The sequence below is a fragment of the Phymastichus coffea genome, unplaced genomic scaffold (genome assembly GCF_024137745.1).
Source record: "Phymastichus coffea isolate CEN01 unplaced genomic scaffold, Cenicafe_Pcof_1.1 PCOF00065, whole genome shotgun sequence".
NCBI classification, from domain to species: Eukaryota; Metazoa; Arthropoda; class Insecta; order Hymenoptera; family Eulophidae; genus Phymastichus; species Phymastichus coffea.
In genome coordinates, this window is record NW_026706876.1 from 658306 (window position 1) to 684291 (window position 25986).

A 25986-nucleotide genomic window follows, 5' to 3' on the forward strand; every position below is an offset into this window, starting at 1 on the left:
AAATTTATCCTAACATTCATCATTTACATCGTTCGAATTAATTTCGAGTAATGTAATTGCGAGATTCTGACAGATTTTACAAATAATTTTCATGGATAAATCAAACACACCTGAAAATTTATCGCCTATCACGTTGCGCCGCTTTAATGGTTCAACATAAATCATGGAGCAGGCACGCCACGCGCTTAACCAATTAGCGTTCGCATAATCAATTATGCAAACAAAAATCAGTTTATACAACAAAACGTCAAATCAATGTCTCGTCCAATTATAATTCTCGCATAAAGCTTTAACGTGGACCAGCAACGTGCGTGTAACTCACTCTGCCGTTTGATAATCCGCCAATAGAATAATCGATCATTAAATAATCCATCCGTTAACGCATTACTTGATTATTTGTCGATCGCAATTGTTTACGCATCTGATGATGCAAAATTATTCTGTTTGCCTCTACGCTTTTGAAATAGCGAGAGAGGAAAGTTTGGCTTATCCAGAGGAATTATCATAACTAACTATCACTCGATTGTCAGCGATTGTCGAGCTCGAAAATTGCGAAAATCAATACAAGAGCCATCGAGATACACGAATGAATAATACTTTGAGCGAGAATAATCGATCACACACAGTTGGCTGCTTTCAAAGCTGACGTGAAAGCAATGGAAAGAGCGCGTTTCCTTCGCGAAGACAAACTCTCCAGAAAAAATAAAAGAGGTCGTGAGATATTAAGAAAAATGGCGCAGCCCGAGCGGGAGAATCGAAAGATTGATCAGCGTTAAAGCTAACGAGTTTCAGTTGCACATATCCAATATCCACGACTGTTGATATCATAGCGACGAAAAAGAACGCACGTGCGGGCTTTTTTCCGCGATAACGACTCGCCAATAACGATAAATCAGAGCTTTAAGGCGATGTATAGCTTGCGATCGATTTTTTTCGAATTGCGCGCACCTGTGAAATAAATTGCTAGCAATCTGCGCGTGTTCCTATCGAGTCAGACAGGGAGGGAGAGAAGAAGAAAGAGAGGCTACGATCTGTCAATAGATACATGTAGCGCGTCGGATAAACTGTTCCCTTGAAAATAAACTCTCGCAAAGCTGCTAAACCCTCGTGTCTCATCTTACACGTGCTGCTGCAGTCTTATAGCATTTTAGTTAACTTATGATCAATCCAATAGTCTCGAGTTATATTCAATTTTCTAGTGCCAGTGAGTTTTCATGCGAGCCATTTGAAAATAAACGATTTAGCACTACTCACGAGTTTAACATTTCAATATCGACATAGCAGCGGCTCCTCGTAATTATGAAAACTATTCAACGATTCACACGATTTATTCTACGAACAATATTTAGAAAGACGAGTGTTTTACAAGCATACTTGTACGCCAACTTCTTTTGCAATAAATCTCTTTAATCTAATTTTCAATCGCTGCTGTCAATTAATTGTCCTAGTGTGAATTCAATTATGAATATGCGTGTTTTAATTTTCGCACACCATTCGTAAAGCACTTTTGTACATATACAGTAAATAATTATTAAGCATAAATTAGTTAACACGTTACTTATTTTTTATTAATAAGAACTGAAATAATTAACAAGTTGTTGATGAATTTTGATCGACAATTTTTTTGTTCGCATTTACTTGGTCTTGCGAAATTATGTAACGAATTGAAATTAGTTGATAAGTTATATTGGAAAAGAAACCAAAAATTAAAAGCCTATTAAGTGGATTGGGAATAATAAATGATTTTATACGATTAATCTGTCTTCAGTTGTCCCATTATTGTGATGGTCCGAAACATTTTATTAAAAGATATTATAAAATCTATTTGCAGTTAGAATGATTTTGTTGAATTAATAGTCGCTCAATAGTTTGCTTAAACGACCAATTTACTGGTTTCTTGTCTCTATCGTATATTCTAATGTCTTTGACAAAAGTTGGTTTGAGAAAGTTATGGGCGGTTTCAGCCACTCAAAGGATGCGCTTTAACAAAAGAAATTCGTTCCGTCGGGAGAAAATTAGAATTGAAGTGTCTTTTTTTTCATTTTCAACTACAAGTACACACAGCTTTTTTCAGCACGCGGACCAACAGCAGCAAACATTGCTCTTTCAAGGCAAAGCGTTATTATCTAGAAGATGTATTCCTTGCCGACCGAAAATTGACGAAGCAGCTATGTAACTCGATTTCTAAGTTCTCAGATTACTTTGGCTGTGAGATATTGCTGCGTTATATATGTATATGTACGTCACTCACCTTTGATCTTCTGCGATTCTTTGATGTCGGACGCAAAGCTGCACTGTCTCAAGATGCTCTAGAGAGGATATCAGATGCAGAGAGATCATTACTATCAGTATGAATAACGAACGGGATTGAAAAGTTGAAAGGACATTTGTCTTTTCAATTGTTTTTCACCGCTATTGCTGTCGCTTGCTTGCCCGACACACTCCTTGCGGAAAGTGAAAATTGCAAGGGAATGTAAAAGTTTACAGGTCACGCCAGGCTATGGCAGGCGACTACATTAGCATTTTGAGGACTAACCTCCCCCCCTTTCTCTCTCTCTTTCTCTCTCTCTCTCTCTCGTGGGAACTGGCAAAGAACATTTGCAAAGTCCATTTTCTACAAGTGGCACAAGGCGTCAAGCGGTGCCTTTTTTCCGTCTTGTTTTACAATTTTTACTTTTCGTTAACACTTCAATGTTCACTTCGCTGATAATCGAAACTGAATGGCATTGTTTCAAGTCAGATATAATCATGACACTTTCCAATCCAGCATCAGCATATTTTTATTCAATGTTCCATTCAGCCGTGTGATATTTGGTTTTGTCGCAAGAAATTCCACATATTTTGAACATCAACATCGCATCTGTTTGATCGTATTACGGGACGCGTGCAGCGTATCGCGTCAGAGCTTGAAGAGGCTTTTATGCATGTATTTTGGCGTTGAATATATATGGATTTTTATAGTCGGCAGGCGCACGTCGCAGCCTTTTTGCAGGGTTAAAAGTCAAAAACGATTACGCACCACATTTCCTCGCGCACGATGTTACGTATACGGAAAATTGCAAGTTTAATCATGAAAATCGCTCTGCTCAAATTTTCAATTTAAATGAAAGTTGAAAACACGATATATATGCAAAAGAACGTCACTATATCTTGAAATACCTATACCTCATTTTTCATTTCAGCGATTCGATCCGTTGCAGCACACTTTCAGACTGACGTAGTTTGGTAGTTGCACCGATAGCTAAATCCGAGAAATTGTGGATTAACGCGCTACACGACGATTCAATGCCGACGTATAGCCCCTCATTAATAATCAGTCGTCGCTGGAGCATTACGTACATATCATGCGATCTGCATCGGTCATTTAGATTGACAATCGGATAGCCAATGACCATTCGAGAGGAAGAGACAGCTAACATACAGAGTGAAAGCGGCTTAACGTACTGTAAACTGTAATACGTAACTGCCTGATGTAATCGGTTCGTTTTTTTTTATCCCGGGAGGACGTATTCCAAGGCTTGTATGATGAGTTACTACTCTCCGTTCAGCTATGCGTGCGCGCACTTCTATGATATAACCACGATTTGCATGAGCTTTTATCCCTTTCTATTAATAGTGTCTTTTCCCTCACGTTATCGCAGTTGTCGTCGTCGAGTCGAAGGCTGCTTGGAAAAATTAGATTAACTCGAATCGTTCTCTTACAGTTTCTTATCGTTACATCGAGAAACTTGTCGGAAGAGGTGTTGCATTTGTCCTTACACTTTCGTTTATGTCATCAATATACCAAGGGACTTGTTCGCGACTCATTGGGTGTTGCTGGCACTTTGACGTCTTAATTAATTTACTATTTAGAGAAGTGGCCGTTCGTTGATCATCTAGAATACTCCGCGGTGGAGCACTTATCTTTTGTCCTAGTTTCAAGTCTGGCCGAGGGGAAAAGCTAGGGGAGATAAGAGTTCTCAAGCCGTTGTCGTCGCCGATAGCGAAGCTCAGACGTGGCTCTCGGGAGAGACGTCTTACTAATAAAACAGCCAGAGCGACAGTGCCTTCGTCAAGCCCGCACTGAGCGTCGAAGGCGCCGCAGAAAAGGGGAAGCAAGAAAGATACGCGGAGGGGATACCTAGAGATGGCACCGCCAGCTGAGTCAGGGATTGCGCGCAAGAGTAGTCATGTCCTACTCTGTTCCCATCATGCTCGTCTGATACCCACTTATAGCAAGTCCTATGCGACGGTCTCACAAGTTTAATAACGCCAGATTATTATATTTTTACTTTTAATTTTTATTACAACGGGCGCGTTAAACAATCAAACGTGTTTATTATTCAATTCCTTATTACAGAGCTACATAGGGATTATAGTTCAGTAAAATGGTGTTTCATATTGGATTACTGATGTAATGTTTAGTTCGATGATGAAAAAACTACTCTTTACGGGACTTTGCTCATCGATTACTGCGGTTGTAGAATAATTGCATTAATGCGTAACCCAAATCGCAAAAACGTTATTTACATTTACTTGATTTAAAATAAGGTCGATCAAGAGTGAAATTTGGTAAAAACAAACTTTAGCAAAGAAGCGATTTTCCATTCGGTTTATTGGACTTGAAAAATATCATCGCAATCAGCAACTCGAGCGATTTACGCGTAAAATCAAGCTAGAGAACGCGCATAACTTTCCGATTGAGCGCTATGCGTCAGCGCATGATTGCGCTGTCGATGTCGACATCATCAGGTATCGAGGCATCAACTGATGTATGCACTACACTTTGCGATTCGGGCAAAAGAGCGTCAATACTGCTTCACCGTTTTTTGCTGCCATGTGAATTACTCGGCTGTTTTACGTTTTTGGCTTCGTAAATTAATAAATGGCCGCGTAAATTAATGAAGTCAGCAAGTCGAAGCGAGCAAGAGGAGCGTTGAAATGAGACGGGAACTTGTCGATGCTTTAAATGCGATGTAAATCAAGACAGTGAGAGGAAAAGAACACGCGGAGGGAGAAGACTTTGTCGAGAAGCGCACTTTCGGGGCAGATCCATTATTGTTAGCCAGGCAAACAGCCGGGCACGTGGTTTCTGCAACCGAGGTTTCTCTAAATTACATTGATCTCGTGCCCCATACAAACAGATTAGCTGGCACGTCGCCTGAAAAGCAAACAGGATTTGGGCATAGCATGAAAACAATCGTCGTTATCCTCTTAAAAGCGAAGCGATTCATGCGCGGACTTTCGAGAAATTTCATGCATATAATGGAAGAGGCGCTCAGACAGCTAGACAAGTACGCGAGCTCGTGCGGCATAACGTTTGGCTCGGCTGGGGCGGCCAGATTCAGCGGCGCGTGCATTATAAGGCTCGCTAATCTGAGCTTTTCTCGCGCGCACATGCAGGGTTGCGCGCTTACTGATTGAATAACGCGATGTGTGACACAGCCCCGTTTGACTTGCGCCAGCAATTCCCTAAGTGTAACGAACGGAAGCGCGTTAATTGCGTTGCTGTCGACATCGCGGATGTATCCCTGCAATGACGCGCGACTCGCGCGGGTAAACCCTCGCGTTTTCATCATCCACGCGATGCCGCCTTGCCTTGTTCCTCTTGTTCGTTGCCGCGCATTTCATTGTTGTCGTAATTAAGACTGCGTGCGAATCCTCGGTGCATGAGTCAATTTCCATGTACACGCGCTGCCATTCACTACTACACCGAAATACAAAAGAAGGATTAGCGATGCGAAGAGAACACAACAGTCCCTCGGGATATGACGATCCTGCTGAAAAAAATCTACAAAAATTTACCATGAAATTTATGTAAATATTCTATATGAAATTCGCGTGAAATTTATAAAATATTTTCATGAAATCTATACATGGATTGTCCGAAAATTGGGATGCACATTTTTTCTGAATTTAGTGTATTAATTTTTTTTGTGAATTTTCAATAAAATTTGTGCAAATTTTACATGAATTTTCCACGAATTCCAGATGAATTTTATACATAATTTTTAATATTAAACGAGGAATGTAACTCTTTTATTTTTGATAGCACAATAAAAAACGAAAGACGTTGTATAAATAACATTTTATTTTCATGCAAACTCCTTTTATGTTGATAGATAATATGAAATATATAAATGACAATTATGTCTCAATATTAACCTGTTAACCGTATATGAATTAATTATGTCTCAATATTAACCTGTTAAACGTGTATGAATGACGTATTACCATAGTAGTAGTAAAATATACGTCCCGCCCGTTCCAGGGCGCAATATAAATATCGAGGACGTATTCATATGTCCTACCCGTACCCGATATTGTTTACTTTGGACGTATTTATACGTCCCGCTCGGTTAACAGGTTAAATACCTTATCCTAGTAATAGCTATTACATAAGTCTAACAATCTGACGCACCGATCATTGCATAACAATAATTTACATTCAAATTTCGCTCACTAATTTTTACTTTTTGGCAATATTATCATGTGTTACCATTGTTATATTATTAACTGATTTTATCATTCGGGTGAGCTTGTTAAATCGAACCAAAAAAAGTCATCAAATATCTTTTAATTAATAAAGTTCCAGATAAATATACCCGTAATGAGACTCTAAAAGATTTGAGTCAATGTTTAACGTCTTCGTGCCCAGGCTGCGATATAAAAATGTAATCCTCTTTACTAGATATAGATCCTTATAATTGTTGCACTGGTTTCATTCCTGATGAATTAAATTGTTTATCGTTAGGAATAGTAAAACAGCTTTTATAGTTATGGTTCTATGTTCGTCTTCGATCATATTTCATTAATAAAAATTGAAAGGTAAGCCAATCATTAGAAATTAATTCTTGAATCAACTCATATCATAAAAAGCAATAGTATATCACAAAGTTGATTAAAGATAATAAGTTACATAAAAATATCGTTTGTGTTATTGTAGAAAAATATTTCGACTCGTGATAAATTGGTATCTGTAATTTGCACATAATGGTTACCTATACGAATCAGGTAGCGGTATTATTGTAGGTATAGTAAATGCAGCGAAAGGGGTACTCCATCAAATTTGTCTGAAAATGGAATACAAAAATAGCTCACTAATTTTGAAAAAAAGATATGGAGCTTAATGAAAATTCTCCTGCCCTGAGATTTCGTCATCAATTAAAATTTAGATTTACGGAAAAATTAGTTAAATTACTGGGGTTTTGAAAATCCTTTCTCCACTGATGATAAATGGATTAAATTTTATTCACATTTTTCTGATCATACAAATTTTCACGATCGAATGGTTAAAGATCAGTGCTTATATATTTACTTAGAATAGAAAGAGTTGTATACGTTCAAATAATTCTTTTGCTATAACAAAACATGACATTTTTATTGGCTATTATTGTAGAATTTATAGTTGATGAATACATGGAAAAAGAATATACTTTATTTAAATTAGTTCAAACGAAAATGATATTCAAATTTTGTACAAAGAAATAAATATTTATAAATTCATGAAGAAATAATAGAGACAAACGATATTTGAAAAATTGTAGTTTGTGTAGCGAAGAACTAATTTTATGAAAATTGAACAACTTTATTGTTTAATTATTTATAGGTTCGGAAATATTTGCTTTGAAAAATAATTTTCATATATTTATTTCATGTTATATTGTTAATTAGTTTATTTCGAAATAAATTAGGCTTCATGCAACGTTTGCTATTTTTTTATACTATCAAAAATAAAAACAAATGTACCATCAAAAATCATGTATCACATCCAGCTAAAAGATGTGAGAAATTTATTTGATATATGTATCAAGTTTATTTCAAATTCATGTAAAATTCATGCAAAATTCAAGTAAAATTCGCGCAAAATGCAAGTAAAATTCATATATAGAATTTGTAAAAAAATTGTTGAAAATGATGGTGAGGGGAGTGGAAAACGCGAAGCCAAACTTCTATTATATTGTTTTACTAACTGACAAACAAATTATACAAAAAACAACTTGGTCTACGCGATTTTTTTTTCGAGAGCGATTAACCTAGCTGAGAGTTGTCTCACGACGGACTTTCGTTCGTGCTCGCTGCACGAGCGGCCCGAGCGGCCGAATTTTCTTCCTTTTCCTTGGTGTTTTTGCCCCACCGTTGCCGCAGCGGTGGGCTTTCGGCGTGCACAGTTTTTCACGCCTTTTCCGATGGTTTGCCGCCTTCGCTCTCTTGCTCACCCCTCGCTCGCCAACCTATCGACCTAGGGTAAACCTTGCGCTTGCCTTAGCGAAAATGCCCCGATACTCGGAACTTTTGTTCCAGAGAGGTACAGCTTGTTTTCATCGCTACTTATAGCTTGTGGTTGTTACGGCGACGAGACGCTTATCGCGCCCGCCCACGTCAATGGATCGAGCTCAGGTCCCGGCGCATGCCATCGCGCTCTACACGGAAAGGAGATAAGGAATCGCAGGTTGCCTTGTGCACTACTTCGATCACATGTCTCCTTTCCGTCATAAATACGCTGCTCGCACACGTACTCCATTGTTGGTCGCAACATTAGCCCCTCACCGTGAGGTCCGCATATTACGCACACATGTGCCGCAACGCTCTTGTCTGTCTTCGCCACGTTCTGGATTTTCCCCGCATCGCGTCTGTTGCGCTCTAAATATTTACGACTAACCGCGTCATCCCTGTTTCTTTTAAAGATGTCTACGCGCCTATTCTTGGTCACCGCGAGGGCGATTCAGCCCCCCGGGATCCGACGGTCGATATCCTCAACAAATATTTTATAAATTTCAAATGAATTTTATGTGAATTTCATATACGATAACATGTTTATATGAAATTCATGTAGGCTTTTTCAGCAGTGGAAGAAAACGCTGAGTAGTTGGAGTATAATTCTTGGATGGCTTGGTCGGCGCGAGTTCTCTTTCGCAAACTTTGCTCTCGGAAGATAAGGCCAGCTATGCGCGCCACATAGGCAGTTTCCGCTTCGACTTTCATTTTTTGTCCTTACTGGTCATGTGCTCGTGCGTCCGCGTGGCATGCCGAAGTCTTTCTTTTGTGCTATACATACATATATGTATATAATAGACAAGAGTAAAGGAATCGCATGAATTCGATCAGACTTCGGACTCGCCAAAAACTTTTTCGCCACGCCAGATGGGGGAGCCGGATGAATTTCCCCTAAAAATCGCTCCACTGCTCCCATTCTCTCTCTCTCTTTCTTACACGCTCTCTCCTCGTTGAATTACTTAATGGTCTGGACTTGCTGCTTTTCTTACGCGCGAACTGCTGCTGCCACGGCTATGGAATCTTTTCACTCTCCGCATCAAAGAGACATTCTTTAATTTATGATAAAAGTTTTGCTCAGTTATTACTTGCCCAGAACTATTGTTTGTGCTTCCGACAAGAATTTAGGTGAACTTTTGAAAATACAAGTTGTTTATTTGATGATGGAATAGGACACGTTTGCTCAGTAATATATTGACCCAAGGACTTTAATATAATAATTAAAACATTATCGAGAAACTGAAAAACCAAACCATATTATAGCATAAATATAGATGTGTTTATTCAATGCTCAATGTTACTTGTGCAGATCTCATGAAAAGTATAAAAAATTTTGTAAATAAAATCTTTCTTTTAAAGCCGTAGTTTCTATCCAAATCAAATACGTCGATGCAAATATTAATACAGAGCTACATAATTGTTTAGAATGATGAAAAAATAAAACAAAGATCGAACAAACGTACGTTCAATCTGAATAAGCGCGGAAACACACAAATCGTACTCACGCAGACCAAGCGAAATAATCGACTACCATGTATTACACGAGCAGAGCTCTCTCGGTGAATCCTATATAACTGGAAATGGCGAAATCCTCCTGATCAATGCTAGTACATTTTTCTTTTTCCTTTTTATACATCGCGAATAGGAGGGAGAGGGAGAGTGAGGGAGATAGAAGCGGAGCAGCGTTCGAGCCGCTTGATTCCAATTACATTCGGTCATTATGGTAATGACGATTCGCTGGCGGGCGAGTGGGCGCGTTATTAATTCCAAGCGAGAAAGAGGCGTATTTACGGGCAGCATGCACACTCGCGCGTTCCGAGCCGTATTAAAAGGCCGGAAAATTGAAAACAAAATGCTCTTCTGCAAATTCGCCTGGACGCCTCGCTATTGCGAGGGCAAATATAAAAATCCGAACTTGATGAAACAATTTTACGCGTGGAGAATATCCGCACATTTTTTTGTGACCACGCTGAACAGTATTCATTTTTTCATATGATTTCTGTTTACCGCTTTCAAACTTTTCAATTACCGAGGGGCTCACTTTGCGACTATTGATCCTTATTCGTGGATAGTATTTCAAATTGAATTTTGGTGGCAGTATTTATGCAAATTATAATCATTCTAAATATACTTTGGCAATGAAAAATTGTAAAGAAAAGACGTTTCAAAATAAACGATCATCGTCAGCTTCGAGCCGCGCTGGCGCTAGGCAAAGTACATCTGTCACGAGAGTGGAAAATCGACGATGCATCTGGGAAATATTCGCAAATGTAGGTAGTAGGGAAAAAGCTGTGTTCGACTGATATCTCGAGTTCATACTAGAGCGACCATAATCGAAAAATATAAGATGCAAAAAGCACGTACGCGAGACAAAAAGATTGACAGAAAGAAAGAGAGTAAGAGAGAGAGAGAGAGAGAGAGAGAGAGAAATCAAGTGTGCGTCCGCTCTTCGCATGCACGATCGCAGCCATTTATGGGCAAATATCTCTTGTCCCTCTGGCTCGATCTACGCCACTCGATGGAAAATCCATCGACTGCAAAACCTGTCTTCACCGTATGTGTCATGTACGAGAATAACATACCTGCAGGGAATATTGTCCCCCTATGAGCTTCTGCCTTCTATTTCTTTTCCTTTTTTACTTCGCCTTCAGATCTCTTGTACTTTGCTTTGTTCGACGGCTGCGGGTATTATCTTCCATTTTTTTCTTCTTTTCGTTATGGCCGTTATTATCGAAAAAAAGCTCTGATTTCTCGGCATAAAACTCGGTCGAAGTTTGTATCGTGAGGAGAAAACATGCTTTGAATTTAATAATATTTTTTTATGACGAAATGTATCTTAGCTAAAAATATATGGCCTACTTCTTCTATCTTTCCTCTGTGGTTTGTCTCTAGTGTGTTGGATGTCACTTACACGCAAGTCTTCGCGAATGCATATAAGAAGAGAAAGCTGTTCAAATTTTAGTGTTCCGGTACTGTTACGAAATCTACCAAGTCATTTATCGAAGGGATCAAATGTTGATAAAATGGAAATCAACATTTGTGCATACATCATTGGGATTATCAAAATCGAAAATACACTTGCTCAAAAATATTCAATAATCTTATATTCAAATAATTAATTATTAATAAACAAACGTTTACTTCTAGTAATTTTATTTAAATAAGTCAATAAAAAATAACTTTAATAATTTCAAAATGGTAATCAATAATATTAATAATGAGATAATAATTTCTATGGCTATCTTGCAAAATTAAGTATATCTATTTTCGTGTTTTCGAGTTATCTGTCTTTGAATTTCAAACAAAAAGTGTAACATTCAAGAATATATGTTAAGCAAAAAATATGAATGGAATGTTACCAAGCATGGTATAAACTATTCAATTTATAATCCGGGATATGTATTCTGGAATACAAACCAACAAAAATGTAAAATACCTTAGTTTTCGATTTGGGTCTGTGAAATTGAATCGCTGACTTGCGAATTTTACGAAATAACCGAAGCAGAAAAATATATATCTTTCTGAAAAAGTATTTTTTTATTTGAGCTGCAAGAAAGTCGAGTAAAGTCGTGCTCTCAGAATAGCAAGTGTAACGTCGTCGGGTTTTAGAGGAGGGCTGAGACGAGGTGGAAGCAGTGGGGTAGCTGAGTGGCAAAATTAACAACGCGCTCCATCGGCTTCTTCGCGCGACACAATTAACAACAAATTAGATCTCAGTCATTTGATCAAGCCATCAGCTAATTAACCGTAGCCAGCCTTTGACTCATCAAAGTCCGTCGCAGCAGAGCAGCCATTGGATTGGCTTCGCTTTCAGGTGAGGAGAAAGAGAGCTCCGCTTCGCCTCGTCGTCGTCATTACCGATTCATACAGCGACGGTAATGAAATGGCTTCTCTGCTGGCGTTTTTACGGCCCTTTTAATTCGCGAGCTTTTCTAAAAGGACCTGTGTACGCTCGAGCGTGCGAGACGCCGTCGTTATTGCAAGGTAGTCGCATAAAAAAAGGAAAAAAAAAACAAAGAAGTTGTATGTCATGGATGCTAACAGCAGATGCACAATGGGGGAAAACTTGCGGAAAACGGAATCAGGCTCGGCGCGTAGCATTTTGCTGTATATAGTCGGGGGAAACCTACGAATGCCGGGTGGTGGCTAACTTTTCTCATTATAAGTGCAAATGCACAGCCAATTAAACTGAGCTTGGCTGATAAAGTCAACGAAAAAAAAATGTAAAGTTGATTCGTACTACTGGCTGTTACCTACTGAAATAAGGTTATCTTCTTGCCAAACGCTAGATGAGGCTCTAGTAAAGCTTATTCTTATTGTATAATCACTTTGTCTGTAAGTTCGGCAAATGCCTCGTATACTTGGCAAATATCGGGACAATTAATAGAATTCTTGTCTAGTGGGGGCGCGCGTGGAATTTAATTAAAGCAAACGTAATCGAGGCAGTAACGCCGTGTGGGTATCAGATAATGCAATAGCGTACTCTATCGATACAAATGACGCTAATCACAAGCCGAAGCCTCACGCAAATAGTCAAATACATTTAATCGAATCTTTGTTACACACTGAACATTCATTTACTAGAACAATCGTTACTTTGCGGCTTTGCTCCGTTGATGATTGGATTTCGATGATGCATTGTATATAAAAACGATCAACTTTAACGTTTACGTTCTGCGGTGTAGATCTATTACAAATATAATTCAAGATAAACGATAATACTGTAGACTGGAAAAGTATAAAAAGCGCTTACTTTAATAATCTCTTTTCTAGTACAATTATTGATTTTTAATTAAAAATGCAATTACGTAATTGATAGCATAAATAACTCAATTTCATTCGTATTACCATTTTTTCTTAGTTTATTATGATATTACAATGTCGACAAACAAAGAAAGTGACTTTTACTTAAATCTATAGCATTATATCTATAGTCCGTCATGAAATATACTACAATTCGTATTTGGCATATTTTCACGATGAGTGTTTTAATTTTAAAATTGACGACGCCGTCAGTTGCCCATAGCATTTAAACTTGAACCTGAGATAAGTGAAACTTTGCGTGCACTGATCCGATTGTGTAAATAAGGTTCGTTCTATGTTGAATGCTCTCTGTACCAACGCTTTTGGGTGGCAAAGCGCTTAACTTGTGAGACACGTCGTCTTACAGACAATAAAAAGAGATTAGGAAACTTCACCCGTGACGAACTGACCCCGTAGTTTTCATCCTTTGGTGGATCACACGTATTACAGACGATTGAATTCTTTATCTCTGTGTACTTTTCGCAATCACAAGTGACATGACTTTTTTTAGATTGTTTTCAGTGCAATTCAAAAGATTATATCTAAACCATTTTCGCAATTGAAATTTAGTTGTTTTTTAAATAAAACATTGTAGATTAAACTTTTTTTCGGTTAATGGTGTTTTTTTGTTGAACTTCAAATCTACATAATGATTTAATTGTTATAATAATGATTAATGGTGTTAGTCTTGAATTATGCATAATGTTTCACGGCCATTATGAGAATTGCATTGTAAATAATTAATCAGCACAGTTCCGTGTGTATCAATCATTGGATATATTCTAATAGACTCTTCATCTATTAATAATATCATATTAATAATATCCCGCACGTGTCATCACGGCGCATAAAACTCTTACTAGAAGATAATTATGAATCAATCAAGCAATGCAGGTGTAACACACGTTGAGAGAAAGTTCCCCCTCGCAATATAATGCAACCATGCGCGAACTACACGTGCAGGTATGCACTTCAGTGAACGTCAACCACGCATGGCTAGGCGAGTCGTGTCACACGCCTGCTTTTCTAGCTCTATTGATAGAAAAAAACGCACGCGGCGATCGTGCACGCGCTACCTGCCATTTACTCTTCTTTTATTTATGCTAAATGATACGTCGTAGAGATTGTGGCAAAAACTAGTTTATTCATGCATTTATTTTAGTTAAATTACATTGGTGGTGTTTTTTTTTTAAATTTAAGAATGAGGGAGATTTATCAGCAGTATTTTTACTTTGATCGAGTATAAAATCATTTGAAAGATCAAAACAGACATTTATGAGAGTTAAATAATGATTGTGATTTTTGACATGATTTGTCAGTGATATATATAAAGTAAGTAACGTGTTTGGTTTTTATGAAGGACTCTCATAGATCCTCTTTTCTAAATTAATGTCATTTTAATAGTTTTGTAACTTTTCAACGATTACTGACGAAAGTTCCAGTGTTAAACAATAATTCTAAACTGTCTGAACGCCAATCGTACTGCGGAACTTTCCGTACTAGCCTTTTATCCACGATGGGGCTCATCTCAAGTTTAAACGAATTGGTCTGCCTACATCTGCTTCTTACTACTTGAACGCGGATACTGAAAGCTCGTTTTCATCGCCGTATTGCATTGCGCATTTTTATTTCTACACAACTAGCGTCGATCTCAAGTTTGCCGGTAGAGTTTGAAACTCTTTGATTAACTTTATTTAGCAGAGTAATTTGTTCTATCTCTTTGAAAAGTTGTATTCATTGCAATGAATTACGTTTCATTTTAGCGTTGCACAATTAGCCCGCTTTTGGCTTGACTGCTAATTGCAGTTTGTCCAGAGCTTTTCAGTGATAACATGCTCAATTGCCACTTTTCTTTTGCACTTGCCTTCTCAGCGCGCGTGGTTTATGTTCAAGTTATCCGAGTTCGCAGACTGAAATAAACTTGCCTCAACACACATTCGCGATCAAACTCTCTCTTGGTTAGGGCTATTAACGTGGAATTCAGCATTATCGCGTTGCCAGATCAAAACCAAGCCGCTGCCATTATCGAACTCCCTGGCTGTCTCGTGAAACTGCGGGAAAGTCTGCTGCCGACACTTTCCACGTTGAAACTTAGCCTGGCTATGCGGCGCGTTCGCCGAGTTAATCCCATTGAGGCGCGCTGGCACGCGGAAGGGGGCACGCGATGTTCATTCAGAACAAAATGCCCACTGCATGAATGCCAGGATTAAGCCCGTTTTCCAGTTCAAAGCTATACGACCGAACAATAAACATGCAGTTAGCGTTTTAGCGGACATCCATGGGCTTGTACTCCATTGTCTATGCAAGCCCGCTCTCGACCTTTCATCTCTTGCTTGTCATTTTCATTAATTCGGCAGCCCTGCATTTTCATCTATCTCATTCAACAAATCAATAAAAATACCACGCCAAGAAAGCTCCATTTACTGCTTCTTCTTTGGGCTTGCTTATATCCTCGTCAAAGTCTCTCCAGCAGAGGGGCAGAGAGCGAGTGCGTGAGCAATAATACGTCCGTCTGCCCAAATGAGAAATTGAATTGCAGCCGCACGCGAGGCAATCCATCAGTTAGTCTCGCGTATAATTTGCCACCTCGGGCAAACGCTCGCACATGCGCTCGCGCGGACTTCGTCGCGCCGACTTGATCGCTCTTTCCAGTCTACCCCTTACCGCATCTAACTGCACGCTATCTCGTCTCATTTTCCGCAGCCTCTTCTCTTCCCACGTCAAAGTTATCCTTCTTCCTGCTGCAGCTCAAAGTGGTCGCTAATGAGAAAGCTTTACGACGCCAGTCAATTTTTCTTCCTTTTTTTTACCAATGCTCCCTTCTGCTAATTAACCGTCCCTTAATGAATTCACATCGATGAGCCAAATAAAATAGCCAAAGTCGTATAAAACAGATAAAGAACGTAACTCATCTCCTCACTTTCCTTCCGTATCCCTGTTGCTCAGAATTACGTTGTTCCTTCATTACACGAGTCGGCGAAAACGACGCTTGGATTTTTTTACGATGGAAGAGAGAGAATTGTTCTTTTTTTCCTCTGTGTGTGTGCGCGTGCGCGTGTATGTGTACGTGCGCGTGTTAGAGAGAAGATGCTCTATGTTTTCTTAAAGCTTCTCGGCGGTTACATTTTCCCCTTTTCCGGGCTGGTTTATAAGTGCATTTGCTTTATTTATTTCGCGTGCTTCGCATCGAGTTACCGCTCTCTCTCTCTCTCTCTTTCTCTGCCGCACACAACGTTCTCTCCTATCTTAGGTTTGCAAAGTACCGCGGATATATGCATTTGTAGGAAATCACTTCTCTCGCGCGGTGATGATATTTGAGGTTTCATATTATACATCGACATCGCATTTGACGGGTATATCAGTTATTTTGGAGGTTCTGAAAATTATCCTCGATGGCTATGTTAGACTGATTGGTTATTCAGTTACGACATCGATGAAATATAGGTTTGGCGTAAGTTTAATTGTTTTCGCTCAATTATTCAATTTTATATTGTCTCTGAGATTGAAAAATTAGGACGATACATTAATAAGGTCAATCACAACCATCGTTTCTGCTTGAATATGAGTTTTATAAAATCTATGCGTTGTAACAGTGTTAACTGTTTAGTTCTGGAAGATTAATGGAAAAGGTAAAATAAAATGAAAAAAAAATTGCGTGCTGCTAAATATTCGTGATGAGCACCATACGAATAGAGAAAAGAAAAACATCAGTACGATGAATATTCATCGCTGCGAGCCATACGCCATACTCTCGGGTTAGTTCGCGGCTCTTGATAATATCACGCGCATCTACATTTTCATGCAAATTTTTCCAATCGAGTATACATATACTGCCCGTCAACATAAGCATTGGAATGGTATTATACGAGCCGAGTTTCGACGCTACATCCCTTAACGAAGTATTATATAGTGGGCGGGGAGACTATGACAATTATTTAAAATTACGCAATAACCAGTGATTAGTCAACGAGAGTGTGAAAACGCCTGACCGATTTGTTCATTCCCCTAACGTGCTGTTGTTGCTACTACCCTCATAAATGCTTCAGGGACTCTCCTCTCTGCGGACGTGCGAACGAATTGACACTAATAACCTATCCTCCGTTCGCATGCATATATATTGCTGAGAGATATTATTAATTTATTATGCTCGATGGTCGTTGATTGCGAGCTTGAATACCTCGTTGCCGCGGCTCGCTCCGTGATTATTTGAACAATTAAGGAAGATTTTCTGCTTCTTTTTATCTGTAAATTGCTTTGTAATCAATCAAAAATTGTCTGAAAGAAAACTTCTAAGTAACGATCAATTGTACATTGATTGGATGAATTATTCAATTACATTTTTCTCCAAATACGAATTTAAAATTGAAATTAGAATCTTTTCATAAGAAGAGTGCATAAGAGTAAATAAGAGCGTTTTATTTAAAATTATTATTACAGAATCCATATTTTACAATAATTGCAAGACAAGAAGTTTTCGTAGATTGTAATATGTCAAATCTAATATATCTAATTGGAAAATAAATGAAAACGAATTAAATAATCCCTTGTTAAAACTTACACATTTTGCAAACTATATCCGATTCGCTAATTACATTCTTTTTGTGTACCATCATAGCACTTCTCACACTGAAGAGTATCTGAGAGGTTACGTTGAATAATCTCTTTGAGCGTGTTGATCAACAGTTTATCATCTATTAACGGGCTTTGTGATTAATGCTATCTTGATGCAGCTTTGGCGTTGTTTCGTAAACGCTCGACATTAGAGCAACGAGGCGCCACATTCTAGAAAGTTTGTTCTTAGCAAATTGCGTTGTCAGTAATAAGAACAATGATATTGTTATTTCCTTGAGGAGGTATTTTCGCAACGACGATATTTGTTGCGATACAAGTGTTTCGGGTATGGGTAAACGAGAACAACAACTAGGTATTCAATCAACTTAACTTTAATTATAAACTACAAATTCTAAGAACTAAAACAAAATATCAAATCGAATACAATACTAAATTACAAACGTAAATCAAACTAACGCCGTCGCGACCTTAAACATGACAAAATACTCGATATAAATCTAAAAGGTGACCAAATCTACAAAAGAGAGCGAAAAAGCGTACTTGACTGTTTGAGCGTCGGAGAGCGTCTGACCGAAAGCTCCCGCCGTGTGGCCACCGAAAAATTCCTCACTTTCCTCGTGCTCTCCCTCCAGTCGGACCTAAAGGTCCGGATGCGTACGTTTTCCGGATCTTTTAGCCAATTAACACTTGGCCTACTACTCCGTTCTTTGATTAGGTCCTTATGACAAGTTATTTTAGTTTTATGACCTCGCCAGCACTCTCCACTGAACAAATGAGACTTCGTCTCCTCGATTTTAACCATGTGGGATTATGTTGGTCCCGATTTATATTTGCTTTTGATGGACATGAGTTCTCTTATTTATAGACGCTCGTGTACAATTTTTGAGGGCAGTAGTGGTGGTAGGGCGTAATTTCGCGGACTTTTCCCATGAATTGAGGAACCTTTTTAGCACAGCTGCCCGCAGAACGCATTTCCTCCAAACTTCCCTAACGGCCAAGCGACTGTTCGGCTAACATACGCCTGCCATATTCTTCGTCGTACTCTCTCGCTTAAGGTAACATCATCCCACTTTCTCTTGACCGACACCGTTAACATTAACAGGCCGTTTCATTTGGTTCGCAAACGACTCGCTGCCGTCTACGCTCTCGCCGTATCGATAGTACCTCGAGTTGCATGCTGGATACATTTTTTGATAGTTTCCTCTCGAGTGTCCGAGCGTTAGTCATTCATTTGCTTGGTGTTTATTTTCGAGGAGGCAGTGGAAACGCAAGAAGGCAGCCGATGTACATATGTAGTTCACGTGAGCACGCCTTTTCCATTCGGTTAGGTAGCAAGTTTCCCTCGGCGCGACAGCGTTTAACGACCGCTCGGGTTTCGGTTTTTTCGCTTTTCCTCCTTTTTTTAATTTGAGGCGATAAACTAACGTTACTCACGACCTTCGCAGACGCTGGGAAATTGTAAACCTAGCAGCAAGTCTTTTTCTTTTCACACGCCTCTTGGCCACAACAACAAGTAAACGAGTTTGACGAACCGCGTGAGCGTGTAGTAGGCTTGAGTTTGCATTCTTTTAGGGGAACAAACTGATTGGGGTCGGACCAATCTAACCCGAAGTCTTCATTATAGAAATTAAATGTCTTTTAATAAATCCTTAATTATACAGGAATAATTCATTGGAAAAATAAAGTTTCTTGGCGCGCACGCACGCGCGTTCTGTGGGTGTACGTGCGTGAGCACGCTTGTGTAATTTAATCTTACTATTGCATGTTGCAACTACATGCTTAAAAATAATAAATTATCAAGGTTTATTTTTAGATAAGCGTCAGATTGCAGTTTGAAAATTCATGGGTAACTATTTCACACAAATAAGTTTATTTTTCTAACAGAATAGACAGAGACCTATTCATACTGAAAATATTTCGAAATAACCGCGGCAACGTTCACAATTTTCGCATAGATAAAAAAATAGATAAAAACAGGATAAAAAAAAACAAAAAAAGCTGATAGTCAAGAGATACTGCCAACTAGATATAATTCGATCGGTAAAGCATGCACATTGCTCGGGGCAAAAATTAATCGATGTACCATGGAAAAATTGATCGCGCTCGTAGTTTAAAATATCGCCGAGGGGGAAAGTCCAGCGCTCGCGGCGTATAATGTATATAACGGCGATAAAGTGAATTTAAAGCTTTTCTCTCTCTTTCTCTCTTTTTCTGTTCTGGAAAATGATATTGTTCGCTCGCTACTGATCTGTTCTCGTATCGCAATATCGACAACTGAGAAACTAATAATCCGCCGGGTGGGTAACGTGTATTAAAAGATTTTCTGAGTGTCATATGTGCGCTTACATATAACATTCAAAGAAAATCGCGTGTTTGTTTTTTATACCCAGTGAATAAAAGAATCCCTTAGTAAAAATCAATACTAAGTCGTTGTTATTGGTAAGGTATTTTCTAAAATCGTAAGAGCATGATAATCGAATAAACTTGGAAAATCTGCTAGTCGTAGTATAATAGATATTAATATCGTATTTAGTTGAATGGTGTTCCTTAATAATCAATAATAATAATATTAATAATAATAATAGTAATATTAATAATAATAATAATAATGAAACGGCCCTAATTCTTTATTGTTGTTATTTATTTAATTTTTCAGTTAACTTTTATTGTCTTCTTGAATGTCAATTTTACGGAAGATGTTTTAATAAGAATTTCAAAAATAAATTTGTAAAAAGAAATGTGTAGAAAATATTCAAAATCGATTAACTGTTTGATGTAACGGATGACGAGCGTTCTCTAATTATTGTAACAGCATCAATAGCTCAACTCGCTTCGCTGAAATTCATTTCTCATTCATTGAAATAATCTGTAACAATGACCCATCATTCTATCAAACTGCCAATGCGAACGTCTGTTACGTATATGCAACGATAACTTTTTATTACGACGAACGATTAACGTCGTACGTCAGCTCTGATTATCAACTGTTATCATGTGAAACGACATACAAAACTCCGGTGGAAAAATCTACACAACGATTGGATTATCCGCGACAGAAAGAGGTGACATTGTTTTGTCATGCAACTCGTGTGCAGCGTTTTCCCGATAAGCTCACCATTGTAGCAAAGTACTCGGTGACGATACCGAAGGAGGCTGAGCGAAAAGAACTTTAAATATTGAAGTAGACTGAACGGTGTGCGTGTGTGTGTGTGTGTGCGTGTGTGTGTGGCTATATTATCATTGCCTCTTTCTCTTTCTCTTTCGCGTAAGCGCTGTGTATAATCGTGCCGTGTTTATATCGATACCATAGTTATCCTCAAGCTTTCCTCTATGACCAGAACTTATTTTTACTTTAATAATTCACATGTCTCTACTATGCACAACAATCTGACTCTGAATTGAATGTTTTAGGAAACTGACCTTTCGACGTTTTCATATTTTTATTTTTTACATATGTCTTTCACTGTACGATCTAAAATTGTCATAGCGTTTGATATATGAGGGCTCGGATGAGTTTTGCAATTCGTAAGAGAAATGAAGATCGTAACGAATGTAAGGCCAACTCATGAAAAAGTTTAATCGAGTAGCGAGGATAAAAAAGTTTACCTTATGATGTTTTTTATTTTCATCTCATTCCAAAGTAGACGAGGTTCTGATTCCACATGGTTTATTCCAAGTTGGATTAGTGGTATTTTCATGACATAATATCTGAATGAATTTTTAATTGAATTTTTAATTATAGCTTTTCTTTTACAAATATTTTATTTATTTTTCCCGTACGGTTAGATGTACGTTAGATGTTACGTGTGGATGATAATTCTTGACTTTATTAACTGAAAAATACGATTCAAAGATTATTTATATTTATTTTATTAATATAATATGTGATTGGTAGACGAATTCGATGAAGTGAAAAAGGAATCGACAAAGAATGATAAATGAATTTTACATCGGAATGGAAAATTGAAAGACAAATTGCAAAGGATAAAGTTTTAAGAAAAAATATATGTTGGAAAATACGAAATTTCCGACAGTGGCCAGTTGGAAAGTTTGTCGTACACGAGGGTCGCATCACCGACTCATCACGAATATTCGCATCTCTTAATATTTTTCTTAGAAAGCTTGGGCATTAATTCAATTCGTAAATCTCTCTCTCTTTCTCTCTGTCTCTCCTCTTCTTTCTATTCGTTGCTTTTTCTCTCTTGCTGCAATTGTTTTTCGTGGCGTCTGGTCTGGTCGTTTTCTCTTTGTTTTTCCTTTTGTTCCTCTGTAGCCGGTTCTTTTTTTTTCAACGCTTCGTCTGTATATTTCGCTTTATCGTCGAATTACGTTCGGCAGAGTTCCCCTTGCCCTACGCTTTCTCTGGCATTAACATTTTTCCGTGATTATTTAAATTTAAGACAATCGCCCGCACCAGCAGAGCGCTCTCTGCGCACGTTTTAATACCGAATGCGCGGATGGCTTCCCAGGTAAAACCCTTCTTCGCCGCTCTTTTGTGCCTCATCTATCTACCGCTTTTTTATCGTCTACCTGGCTTTTTTCCAGCCTTTTGCGTGGAGATTCGCGTTCCCTCCTTCCCCCTCTCTCACTCTCTACGCGGGCGAGTTGAGCAAGTATACTTTTTAATTCTGCTATGTGGGTCACGTAAAGTAGCCTTTTTATTCCTTTTTAGAATAACAGTTCTGTGATGGATATTTTTAATCTTGAAATATTTCGAATAGGTGAACATCCAGCAGTGACATCAATGGAAAATAGTTGGTAATATTTTATCCACGTATGTTACGGTGGATATTTATAATGTTTCGAAGAAACGAACAAATAATTTAGACTATTACCATGACTTTCAAACTAGAGTAGTCATTTTAAACAGGTAATACGAATATTAATTAAAGAGAAGTTTCTTTACAATCTTTATTTCTATGAATTCTGATATTCTCATTTTTGTCTGCGACTCGATCATCATCCGTCTTCCTCAGGTATTCAATAAAAAATATCTACAACAAACATTTTACAGATCAATTAAAGGTATTCACCAAAAGCCTCCAGAGTCACATACTGTCGCGCTACTTATTAAAGCGACAAAAACGTAGTAATGAGCAATGAACACGAACAATGAAATTCCACGGAGACTGTAATTACTAATTGAGTTTGATCTACCGTTAATTACAGAGCTAGATATGAAAAACATCGCAAAGTTCCTGTCAATAATGTCATTAGCCGACATTAACAAAAGTATCATCCTGGCTTGTATACACTCATACATTAGACCTATAGATCAGCCGTTATATAGCAGTTTCGTCTTACAGAAATTCCCGAGCCAATTTATCTTTTTTTCAATAAGATTCTGCTCCATTATTACTAAACATAAAAATAATTAAAGTTACTGACTTTCCATCAATTTTTATTTATAACATTGCAACAGTTTCGCCTTTTTTATTTTACGTTGTTGCTCGTTGCCGACTCTTCTACTGAAAGGCGCTGGAAAACTATGTTTTCCAGAATATATTCTCAAAGCGTCTGTAACTATTGCAATATTATAAATAAAAATGGATTAATAGAATGGTAATAGCTTCGACTATTTATTATTTATTTATACCATCAGCTGATATATTGCCAATAATGTTAATTACAGCGATTGACTTTGCCCTGACCACACAGTCCAATCTTCAAACGACGTTCAATCTATCGTCCCTTTGTAAATGCCAGGCATATTGCAGAAGTGTAATTGCGATTCCACTCCAATAATGACATTTCTTTGAAATTTTTGAAATATTGTTGACTTTGGCGATATTACTTTAGAAGCCAATAGATTGCTATTTTTTCGTGATTGAGATAGAAGGTAACTTGATTCACTCTCTTCGATAGAGGAGGTAATAATTTTTTAATAAAGGTATAGCATAGCATCGGGTATTCTCGAAAGATCCGATAACTGAATTTTATTTGATTTACATGCCTTTCATAATATTCAAAAGAAATAGTTATATGAATAGCTTTTATTATCACGCATACAGCAGAATTTGAAAGCATACCATTCCGATTCTTTTGACTTTTTAATGAAAGCTTAAAGATTTATAATAGAAAACTGGATCGAACGGTGAATCGCTCTATTACTTAGCAATTCGAGCAACAACAGTTCACACGACGTAATGAAAGGGTGATTGCTAAATCCATACTTAAGTAAATACATAAATGTAAACGAGTGAAGCAAGCGAAAATAAAGAAGAAAAGGCAGCTAGACAAATATAATTGGTCTAGCGAGTAGGCTGCTTTATAATGGCAATTATGCCGGGTTTGCGGGACGTGCTTGAAACTAGTTCAGTTTCTTCGGCCAAGTCTTTCTGTCTCTCTCTCTCTTATCTAGAAGTCGTATTTTCTGAATTGAACAGGCAGTCACTATATATACGTATGCAGCACCAGTGGCAGCAGCGCTGTTTCGGGATTGCCAATAGAAACTTCGTAATTGTTTCGCGCCCGCGCACATTCGAGCTATATATATTTGGAGAGTGCAGTGCCAGTAGTGTGGGCCTGTGTTACACTTACAGCGAAGGTGAGCTAATACAGCAAGCAAGAAAAAGACGAAGCACGAACGAGGATATATCAGCTTATTATCAGCAACACCCTATGGCGGTTCATGTCAATATTGGATTCGAGTATATTTGAGCATATTTGAGGATATATATTGTTATAAAATTCTTCGTAATGTGGATCTTTTCTGCCTGTCTGACTGCATATTGACGTATACTACTACTTGAAATTCCAGCATAATTTAGTTTTATGAATGGCTGTATAGTAAAATTGGTCATTTCACTCAAAAGCCGCACTCGTACACCCGCCTAAATTATCGGACTGCATTCGCGATGGAGAAAAAAGTAAAAAGAATAAGAAGTAGCCGGGCAGCCGCAGCAGCATGTACAACGCTGTCAAAGACGCATGCAAAGTATGGGGCGGGTGATATACGAGCCCCGAGCGTAAAATATCACGTCGGTTTTAAGGTCGCGCCTCGCGCATGAAATTCCGCATGCGAGAGAGCGATGACGCGCGAAAACTTTCTGACGCGAGGGAAGGACATGAATCATGCGGCTACTGCGTATAATCCAGTAAATAAGAATTTTTTTGCATATTGCGTACTTGTGTATGTGTGCGAGCGCTGTTTCCCACACCCAAGGAAATGTGCATTTTTTGCAGAGCGATGCTCAGCAGTTTATTTTTCTTTTTCATCCTTTCAGATTAATGCAGCATATTCCTTCTGCGACCCATCTATTGACGCTATCGTCTTTTTTCTTGGCTGCGTCGTTTTAAAAATCGCACGGTAGATATAAAACTGATATATCGAGAGAATGAAAAAAAGTGAGTGATTTGAAAAGGATTCAATATGAAGGCGAATGACAACAGTGTTCGTTCGATGCTTCTATAACTATCAAATTAGCCTTATTATAGTATTCGATGACAGCGCATCAAAGCTGTGTATAGTCGGAACTGGCTGCGTGGAACGGTGCTATAATGTTATTGATGACGCATACCAAGCACTGCGAGGCAAATCAACGCGCTCGCTCTCACATTGTGTACACGTCGACGGGATAATCGTGCCCAGAGCGCGCGAACAATGTGGCAATTCGTATTGCCTGCATCGTCATCCTGACAATGAGAGAGAATATCTTGAGCGAACGCATCTGCGATTCCCGTGTGCGCTATTGCGGCTCTTGCAATTTGGCGCAAGCGCGCTCACTGCTTTTATCGCCATGTGCGGAAGAATAAAATCGTCCAGCGTGTATATAGCCATTGTATTTCACTGACAATACGGCTTTGATTGATCGGCTTAGCATAATTTTACAAGCTCATTTTCATTTTCTAATTTGAGGGCTTGGGGCTTGACGATAATTACAGCTGTCTTTGATGCTTATTAGGCCGTTAGAGTTTGAAACTAACATTTGTTGATTCGAATTTCATGTTATACGATAAGCTTATTTATTGCACGTTATGATTGATGTAACCAATACTAATAAATTCAGATTATTAATTCGGAGATTGCGAACAATTCTACACATAATAGAATTTTACGAATATAGCAAATATCGAAGAAAATATAATAATAAGAAATATCTAGCCATTCGTTTTCTTTTTAAGCCAATGAATTTTGAAGCGCGATCGGATGCGAAAAAATTTTTCATGAAATAACTAAAAATAGTCGAAGAGAGAGGGAAAGAGAGAGAGAGAGAGAGGAGAGAGAGAGAGAAGTTCAAAACCAATCGTTGCTTGTCAATAAACTTCGAATGAAAATAAAGAATAATAATACAATTGCAAATAATACAATTGCATTCATGCGAAAAGCTCCAATTATTTTTCGGCTCGCGCTTTTGC

At 38.2% G+C, this 25986-nt stretch overlaps 1 protein-coding gene across 4 annotated transcripts in view; it reads right to left on the minus strand.

Moving 5' to 3' along the window:
* The window catches only part of LOC131667397 (protein ST7 homolog), a 172120-nt gene that overhangs the window by 65119 nt on the left and 81015 nt on the right, over nucleotides 1–25986 (minus strand). The gene's annotated exons all lie outside the window — the stretch shown is intronic.